Genomic DNA, 10,495 nt, shown 5'->3' with positions numbered 1-10,495 from the left:
CTCCAGGAATGTCAGTCCTGTGGAAGGAAATGGGAGCAGAGGATGTGGAAGAATGTCCTGGTTTGTGTCAGCAGACTGAATGTACTGGAGAAATGAAACATGTGAGTGAAATTACAGCGTCTTGATTCAAAGTTAAGGAAATTCTATGTCTAAGCCAAATTACAGAGCATTTAACCTGGAATGCAGCTACCATAGCAAAACTTCATAGTTTTTATACCAAATATGTTTATCATACTGATTCTAAATGAAAATATCCTTTATTAAAACAATACTTTTCATGTTGGAACAAGGCTTTTAAAGGGAAGGGTGATGACCATACAAACATATGCTCCCTCAGAGTGGAGGATTATCAGAAGCCTCAAAACCAGATAAAGGCTCTTTTATGTCTCTAGATATGAAACTTGAGAATCACTATATTTGTGATCCACTACTGCTGACAAAATTGTATTTTATCTGTTTTCTGGTGAGACCTAGGGTTGAACCTCATACCAGTTTGAAATGTTTACTCAACATGATCTCAGTTCATTTAATCCTCCCAGTAACCCTTTGAGATAAATGTACAGAAAAGGAAATGTCTCAACATTAGGAAGAGTAAACAACTTGCCTAATTTGAGGTTACTATACATGGGAGAGCTAGGTATTTAAATCTTTTCTTTTTTTTTTCCTGACATGAGTCTTTCCACTGTGTGCACTTGTGATGGACTGTGGCATTACTGACCTTGTCAAATTTTGTCCTTCGCCTCTATGTTGTTTATGTTTTTTCTTTTGATGTCACCAGGCTCTAAAAATGCTCCCAGTTCTCCTTAGTAAACAATGTAAACCCATCTTGTCTCTCCATGAAACACCACCACCACACACACACACACACACACACACATTTAAATATAAAGTCTAGAAGAGTTCATACTTTTTGACATGTACTGCTATACCCTTGGTGCAGAAAACAGTGACCGGCACAGAGTAGGTTCTTAATAAAGATCTGATGAATGAGATGATGAAACAACTCCATGAATAACTGGAAAGGAAATCATTCAGTTGTTTTGTCTTGTACAAGGACTTACGTGACACTATCAGATATTAGTCTTCCTAAACAACCATGTAAAGATGCTTGATCATACACCTGTTTCTCTTTTGCACCATCCTCTGAATATTTGAACTTTCTCTGTTAGCTATATGGCATCTGAACCCAAGAAGAAGCTTTGCTTTGTGTTGTAAAAGATGACCCAAGACAAGAGCTACATAATCTGTATGTGAATGCATGCTAAGTCGCTTCAGTCTTGTACGACTCTTTGTGACCCCATGAACTGTAGCCCGCCAGGCTCCTCTGTCCATAGGATTCTTCAGACAAGAATACTGGAGTGGGTTGCTGTGCCCTCCTCCAGGGGATCTTCCGGACCTGGGGATCAAAACTGCATCTCCTGTGGCTCCTGCATTGCAGGCGGATTCTTCACTGTTGAGCCACCTGAGAAGCCCACATAATCTGAAGTCTCCAAAGAAAGAGAGAGAGACCTGGATATCTTATCAAGAGAGTCACACGAAAGGAGAGAAATGGACTGAAGGTGTCCAGGGATAGGCTCATTTAAGTGCCCAATCTTTTAATTATTTTGAATAAAGACCAAAGCCCTGGTTGTAAAGAAAGGAGATTTGGAGTTGGTGAGCCAATATTATGAGGTAAATGACAAACCAAGCAAGCAGTGTTCTATTCTTAGCCACAAGTTTCTGTTCGTTTCCTGGACTTTGAGACCATTTGTAAACCAGGGACTCCAAATTCTCCTTTCCACCGGATACCTGAGGAAGAAAAGAGGACTTAAAAAGAGAGAGAGATGAGGGTGGCACTTACATGACTAGCAAGGAGAAAATTTCATCCCTGTATTGTTTGTGTCTCTAAGATCTGTCACCCAAATTTGCTTCTGACGTCATACCACAAGCCAGGATCAGGGATCTCCCCTCATAATCTGGAAAGTTCTTTCTTCTTAGTGAAATAAACTCAGATTAAGTGGCAGAAAGCTGAAAGTCCCTCTGCCTTCTGTAAAGATCTCTTCCAAAACAGTAATAGCAACATTGTTTTCTCATAGTGGAAATTTAAACGCTCTTGAATCCCTTGGGGAACCCCATTCCTGAATGTGTCCTATTTTGCAGGGGTTGTTGAGCAAAGGGAATAATTAGAAGTGAGTGATGGTAACTCCTCTGTGACATTACTGTGATGTGAACATGATAGAGCCATATCTATATTTTCCACTTCTGTGCATAACCTGGGGAAGTTAGAGAAAAGCTAAGAGGTACAGCTCAACGTTAGGACATATGTAGAAACCATTTCCCCAGTTTCAGGGTGTACTTTTAGAATAAGAAATAGCAACCATATAACTCAGGCTTTTAAATATCCAATTTCATATACTTTATCTCAGTTTCTCTTTAGCCCATACACTTTTCTATGATACTTTGGTTTGGAAACATAATTTATAATATCAGATTCTCCTAAAAGTAGAATTCTCAATTGGCATAGTTGACTTCCCTGAATGAGAAACTGTTCTCCACAGGACTTTCCCAAAATTCTATTAGTGTATTGATCAGCAAATATTTATTAATAACTTATACAACTATGTGCAACTAAGCACAAAACATGTTTGCTGAGTCTGGAACTTGTCTTACTTAAAGGACGTCAAGAAACTTGACTCTTGAACACAGATGTCAGAAATGTGAGAACTGCTGATCTTTTATGTGGCAAAGAGCCATCTAATTTTCAAAGAACTCAAATAAATAAATAAAAGCATAAACTAATGAAATAAAGAAAACAAAAAGCAAAAAGATGAATGATGCTAAATTTTGACTTTCTTAAAATACTAAGAAAATAGATATACTGCTGCAAAGATTATTACTGAATAAAACACCATATGGGTTAAGACTGATCAATCTCAAAAGGAAGTTTGATGGTAATAAGGACAATCACGTTAGTCTTTTTAAACAAATTTCAAAACCAGAAGAAAAAAAATAATATATTGTTTATATGCACTCATAGTGGCAAATCCATAAATAAAAGGAAGTTATTTTCTTAACAAAAATTCAGCTGTCTAACAACTGCTGAGAGGATGAGGATGACAAAATTACACAAAGGGAACTTCTAGATTATATTCTATATACTGTACCGGCTGAAAAGCTCCCATGAATTTACTAATATTCTTTAAATTTTGTATTTTAATACACAAGATATTTCACAAGAGAAACAATTTTAAAAACTAATAAATGAAAAATGTTATTAATTTTAAGTACTATTATAAAAATATATAAAACATATATAAGTATATATTTCTAACCACTAAAGAATGTACCCTATTGATTTATCTTGAATTGATTATGGAAAACAACAAATAATTTATTACCACATAATTTTTTTCATGTCTTATTATGTTATGTTTGGCTAGTTTACCGAATATGTACAGAAAGTACAGACTAAAATGTCATTGAGTGTTAAGACATATACATGGACAAAAACAGTTTTTAAAAACCACTGCTTAAATTTTAACACTTCATGATTTAAATTTTTAAAAAATAATGTTAAAAAGTGAAAGATTCAGTCTTTTATAAACACATCATTTATTTTAAAAACCAGGTGTAAAGTCTATATCCTCAGCAAAAGAAACACAACCTTTGTTGTCATTGTTGCTATATATCTTAAAGATGATTTTAAACCAGAGACCAAAATTTGAGGAGATGAGTACAATTTCTGAAGTTCAACATGAGCCAAATGTGTTATTTATGTCAATCTATCTATCTTCTGTAAATGGCAACCTATTCCAACATTCCTGGAAAAACCCCATAGACAGAGGAGCCTTGCCGGCTATCGTCCATAGGATTGCACAGAGTCAGAAACAACAGCGACTGCACACACACACACATTTACCCTCCGTATTAGTTTGAATCTCAGTATCATTTTTCCTCATGCCTCCTCTTTTTAACCATTAGTCCGATGTGAATATAATTACATATAAACAGTTAAGACAAACAATTTAAAGATGCAATAGGTAATCAATTGTTATTTTTGCACAATATCAACAAATCAGGCTTTCCCAAGGCTCAGAAAGTAAAGAATCTGCGGGCAATTCAGGAGACACAGGAGACTCCAGTTCAATCCCTGGGTGGGAGATCCCCTAGAGGAATAAATGACAACCCACTCCAGTATTCTTGCCTGGAGAATTCCATGGACTGAGGAGCCTGGCGGGCTATAGTCCATGGGGTTGCAGAGAGCCAGACACAACTGAATGACTAAGCATGCACATCAACAAATCAGTGACCAAATCGTGAGCATATAGTCTCATAGCCTCAAATGCTGCTCTTGTTTATTCAAACCACACAGGGGCTTTCAGAGCTTTTATTTAGGGAAAACTGCATTAAAATATTTTCATTAGCTCATTTTAGTTTAAAAAAACATATTGGAAAAAAGTACACCATTGTTCTCCTTACCGATATGAAGTGCAGGGATCATTTCCAGGAAATCTCTGTGGGTTTTGAAACCCCCAATTTGAAAAGGCTGCTGAATAATTTAGAATATCCTCTGTCACAGCTAGAATGCACTCCAGTGCTTCTGGGCCAAGAATGACACTCTTTCCAAGCAGACCATTCTGTAGTAATTATCTCCTCCATTTAAAGCCTACCTCTTTGAGTTTTCTAGCAAATGTTCCTTGTTTTACTCTTTGCACATTACCAATAGAATCTAACCCTTTTTTCATTCAGCATCCCATTACAAATTTGAGATCCTTGGTTATATCTGCTTTCTCTTTGTCTAAACAGTCTAATTTCCAACAACCGTTTCTCATATAACTTGCTCTTTGGGCTTTCTGACATTTCTGCATCTGATTTGTCAATAGCCCCTAGTGATTTTAGACTTGACAGTATTTCAGGTATAAAAGCATTTAGATTGTGCCTTAGACATAAGACTGCTCAACAAACATCTACTGAATGAATAGATGACTTCTTTCCATGTTTTGTATTTCTTTGTGTTGGAGTCAAGTTGCTCTTTATGTCTGGAAATTCATTCTATCTCCCCCATACACATTCTCTAGCTAAACAGTGACAGCTCCTATCTTATTTTTAGTACTTTATTTCCTGGAGGTTTGTCTTTTCAGGCCACATCTCTTTGCTAGCACACTTTTGCATCTTAAACCGGTGTTTTCCTTTCCCCAAGAGAAGACACTTTCATGAAGTCATTGCTGAGACAGTGATATCTGCCTTCACAACTCAATCTGTTTTTTACATTTACTTGTTCTCAGTTTTCATATCCCTTGTTTCTATTGCTATCCTTTTAATAACATCATTTTTTTTAATCAGAAAAAAATGTCTTGCCTAAACGAGGTTCAGATTGTCAACCTGCAACATGCGTACCTCTGATTAATCAAAGGGCGAGAGCCAACAAGGAGAAAGTGAGACACAGGACAAATTTGAGACTGTTTTGTAAAAGGACTGAAGATTTTCCTTCCTGTGATTAACCTTGGATGCTCTGAGTTTCGATACAGTAAGGCACATTGATACCTTTCAGTTTCATATGCTAGGACCTGTTGGATGACATCCTTTACTCAATACTACCTATGGCATGTGCACTAGAGGTAAACAAGGTGCGATGAACAGAGTGTTGTTAACGGGAAAATAAGCAACTGTATTAAGAAGGAATTTTAATACTTATAAAATGTGACATCATAGAATGATATTAGGAAGAATTAGAAATGCTATTAAGGTTTCTCCACCATTAGTTCATTTGAAATAGTGTGTTCTAGGAGATGCAAGGCAATGGTCTCTCAGGAGATGAAAGTAGCAGATTAAAAAAATAAATAAATAAACCTCTATGAATAAAAAATTCAATGGACTTGAGAACAGACGTGAGGATAAAGCCTGACAACTGCCAATTGTCTCAAGTTCCTCTCAGTATTATATTTCCATATGTAGACAACTTTTCTTGAGTCATTCTTTTGGTTCTCTTACTTCCTAGACTAGACACCAAGATTTCAGATGGATAGTTCTTTTCTTGGTGACTCAGACAGTAAAGAATCTGCCTGCAATACAGGAGACTTGGGTTCAATCCTTAGGTTGGGAAGATCCCTTAGAGAAGGAAATGGTAACTCACTCCAGTATTCTTGCCTGGAGAATTCCATGGACAAAGGAGCCTGGTGGGTTACAGTCCATGGGATCACAAAGAGTTGGATACAACTGAACAACTAACACTTTCAATCCTTTTCCAAACCTCTATTGAATAATTACAAAAATAGAAAGTAAGAATACACAAATGGATCCATAAGGAAAAATAATATTAATTTAAGAGTAATAGACACACAGACTTCTACCCATGCCACAAGAACCATGGTTAATGACAATCTTTCTAGAAAAGGTCAAATTCAGAAGTTGGTGTGATCTTGCCAATGTGTCTATAACACTTGGATTCTGTCCTTTGGAAGAAACGTGTATTTTATATTCTTCCAGAGAATTAGGAATGGCAAAAGAGGAGCTCCAGTATACTAAGCCCTTGTTAATTTAATTTATTTTTTTGACCACCCTGCACAACATGTGGTATCTTAGTTCCCCAACCAAGGATCAAACCCATGTCCCCTGCATCAAAAGCACAGAGTCTTAACCACTGGTTCACCAGGGAAGTCGCTCCAGTATACTATAGTAGTAGTAGTAGTTTAGTGGCTAAGTTGTGCTCAATTCTTACGACCCCATGGACTATAGCCTGCCAGGCTCCTCTGTCCATTGGATTCTCCAGGCAAGAATACTGCAGTGGGTTGCTGCTTCCTTCTCCAGGAGATCTTCCTGACCCAGGAATCGAACCCGGGTCTCCTGCATTGCAGGCAGATTCTTTACCAACTGAGCTACAAGGGAAGCCCCCTCCAATATACTAGCCACTTTAAATATTCTGGGGGCTTGGCACCACGGATTTTGTTGGATCTGTTTTTATGTGGAAATGGGAAAAAAGAACTTAGCCCAATATCACTAGAAAGAAGGCTTTATCTATATCTTTCTATCTGGTTAGGCTGAGGCCAGCTCAAGTTGCCCATACCACCTATTAATACAGTTTGCTCAGTTAGTTAAATAAGAACTTATATAGGTTCCCAGAATACATGGAGTGTGAATAAAACATGCAAAGTCCATGGTCCCAACTAGAGAACTATCTTTACTTCTCAGCTCCCTCTCAGCTCCCTCAGAGGGCCTGGTCACACTGGAATAAACTATAGTAACACACATGAACACACACACACCACACACATATTGTGTCCTTTACCATTGAGCATGGAGTCTAAAAACTAAAGGCTTCAGGAGGAGATTCACTCTGTTGACAACTCTGCTAAACTGAGATAAAATAATCCTATCTTGTGACAAAACTTGGTAGTGATTTCAACAGAATATTCCAAGGTGCCCACCCAGTCACCTTTAGGGTTTTACAGCTGGGATGCTAATGGAGTGGTTGATACCAACAGAGGGAAGCTGAGCAACTTCTGAGGTAAACATAAATTGCTTTTATAAGCAACAGTAATGACCTCTATGCATCTTCCCTGTAGCTCAGATGGTGAAGAATCTGCCTGCAATGCAGGAGACCTGGGTTCGCTCCCTGGGTTGGGAAGATCCTCTAGAGAAGGAAACGGCAATCCACTCCAGTATTCTTGCCTGGAGAATCCCATGGACAGAGTGGGACTGTGTCGGGCCACAGTCCATGGGGTCACAAAGAGTTGGACATGACTAAGTGACTAACACTACTACTATAATGACCTCTATGACCTTCAAGCCTAAGAAAACTGGCCGCAAACCACCTCTAGCACCAGGACCAAAGGTATCAGTACACTTCTAGGCAGTGTTGCTGTTGTTTAATCATTAAATTGTGTCTGAATCTGTGCAGTCCCATGGACTGTAGCCCACCAGACTCCTCTGTCCATGGGATTTCCCAGACAAGAGTACTGAAGGGGGTTGCCATTTCCTTCTCCAGGGGATCTTCCCGACCCAGAGATTGAACCTGCATCTCCTGCTTGGCAGGTAGATTTTTTTACCACTGAGCCACCTGGGAAGCCCATTATTTTTGGCATTGTTGTTGTTCAGTCACTAAATCGTGTCTGGCTCTTTGCAACCCCATGGTCTGCAGCATGCCAGGCTTCCCTGTCCCTCACTGTCTTCTGGAGTTTGCTTAAACCCATGTCCATGAGTCGGTGATGCTATCCAACATCTCATCCTCTGTCATCCCCTTCTCCTGCCCTCAATCTTTCCCAGCATCAGGGTTTCTCTTCTTTGCATCAAGTAGCCAAACTTTAGCATGGGTCATATTCAGATGAGCCTGTGGCAGTGAGCAGGTCTCACTGAGATGCTGTGGATGTCTCTTCAGGGTGTGCTCCCCGTGTTCCTGACACCCATCCCTTCCCTGACCATCCTTGATCAATAATTCAGCTTGTGCCCTGGTAGGACTCAGCCCACGTCAGAGTCCAGTCTTAAACCACTATCAACGTAGCCTTGAAAAAATTGATTTCAAATTCAACTAACCTCTGACAAAGATCAGCAAACTATGGCTTGTGGGGAATATCCTGCCTGCAGCCTATTTGTGTAAATAGAATTTCACAGGATCAAGGCTTGTCTTGTTTCATTTGTTTATGTTTATTCATTCATTCTATGACTGTTTTCTTGCTACCATAGCAGAATTTTGTATTTATGATAGAGACCCTCTGGTTCCCAAACCCTAAAATACATACTACCTGGACCTTTAGAGGAAACATTTGCTGATGCCTCGTCTCTGAGATGGGGAAAATGCCACCAGTTTGGATCAGTTAGAGTTGCTTCCCCACTCTCTTTATGGCAGAAAGAACTTTACAATAGCATAGATATATTTTAAAAACTAATTTAATATGCAAATGAGGAGGGAAAAAATCAGCTTTACCCACAAGTGACTAGTGACCTCCCTCTGAAACAATCTGGCCCCCAACAAGTTTCTTCAGGGCTCCCTTGACATCTTTGTTTCTCAAAGTGTAGATCGTGGGGTTCAGCATGGGAGTGATTACACTTGCAAAGATTTGCACTGGAGTGATCAGCACCTCGCTCAAAGACAGCTGGGTATAGACAAGAGCACAAGGCCCAAAGAACAGAGTGACCACAGAGAGGTGGGAGACACAGATAGACGCTGCCTTGCGCCGCCCCTCAGCCGAGTGCATCTGTACCACGGCAATGACGACGCGCATGTAGGAGGAAACGATGAGGAGGAAACAGATCATGGGCACGAGGCCAATGTTGGTGAAGTCACTGTCTCAATGATGAGTGTGTTATCACAGGCCAATTTGACAACAGGAAAGATGTCGCAGAAGAAATAATCTATCTCATTAGACCCGCAGTATGGCAACTGGAAGGTCAGTGTAGTGAGGCTTATGGCGTGAAAAGAGCTAAGAGCCCAGGTGCCAGCCACCAGCAGGGCACACACACGACGGTTCATGATGATGGCATAACGCAGCGGGTGGCAGATGGCAGCAAATCGGTCATACGCCATCACTGTGTAGAGCAGAGACTCCGTGCAGCCTAGAAAGTGGTAAAAGAAGACCTGGGACACGCAGCCACCCAGGGAGATGACCCGGCTCTTCACCAGCAGGTTGGCCAACATCTTTGGGGTGCTCACAGAAGAGAAACCTATATCCAGCACAAAGAGGTTACAAAGAAAGAAATACATAGGAGTGTGGAGGTGGGAATCGGACGCCACGGCTAGCAGGATGAGCAGATTTCCTAGCAGAGTGCAGAAGTAGAAGATGAAGAACACCACAAACAGCACAACTTCCTGCCCCTGGGTTCGAGGGATGCCCAGCAGGATGAACTCTTTAACCAAAGTGTGATTCCTTATCTCCATAAAAGTTAGATTTTTATCCTGGAAAGAGGGGAAGTGATAGTAAGTTAAATGACCCACAGCACCAAAATCCACAGCTTGAGACCAATAGATTCATAAAAAGAAAGACAGTCATAGGTTCTATTTATGGAAGGATAAAGCCTATTGTGACTGAGACATCAAGAATAGCAAATACCCCAGAAAGAGGTGCCTTCTCTGGGGTGAGGACTGAAGGCAGGCTGGTATCTAGACAGACATTGTTTTATTATTACCAGATAGAGAGGAGCAAGTGGCAAAGAGAGTAGAAGGCTTGAAAACTGATGAAGGAAAGAAAAGAGAAAGGGAAGGAAAACAAAATAGAGTAGAGAAAAGAAAAGGAAAAAACGAGGCATGTTTATAGTTTACAGAGAATTTTTATGACCATTTTCGAGTTAAGCCTTAATAGAGACTGATAAGGGAAGATCCCCTGGAGAAGGAAATGGCAACCCACTCCAGTATTCTTGCCTGGGAAATCCTACTGGCAGAGGAGCCTGGTGGGCTACAGTCCATGGGGGTCACAAAGAATGGAACACGACTGAGTGACTAAACAATAACAGAGTCCTATACGTAAGATAGGAATAATATTTCTATTTCATAGATGATGAAGAAATTATGATTCAGAGAGATTAA

The 10,495-nt window shown here is 39.8% G+C and overlaps 1 pseudogene; it reads right to left on the bottom strand.

Annotated features, from left to right (window-relative positions):
- Positions 1-8,909: 8,909 nt before the first annotated feature.
- Positions 8,910-9,850, bottom strand: LOC122430698 (annotated as a pseudogene).
- Between the last annotated feature and the right edge of the window lie 645 nt (positions 9,851-10,495).

Source organism: Cervus canadensis, chromosome 29 (genome assembly GCF_019320065.1).
Source record: "Cervus canadensis isolate Bull #8, Minnesota chromosome 29, ASM1932006v1, whole genome shotgun sequence".
NCBI lineage: Eukaryota > Metazoa > Chordata > Mammalia > Artiodactyla > Cervidae > Cervus > Cervus canadensis.
Note: the sequence above shows the minus strand (reverse complement) of the source record. Positions and strands in the feature narration are given on the sequence as shown.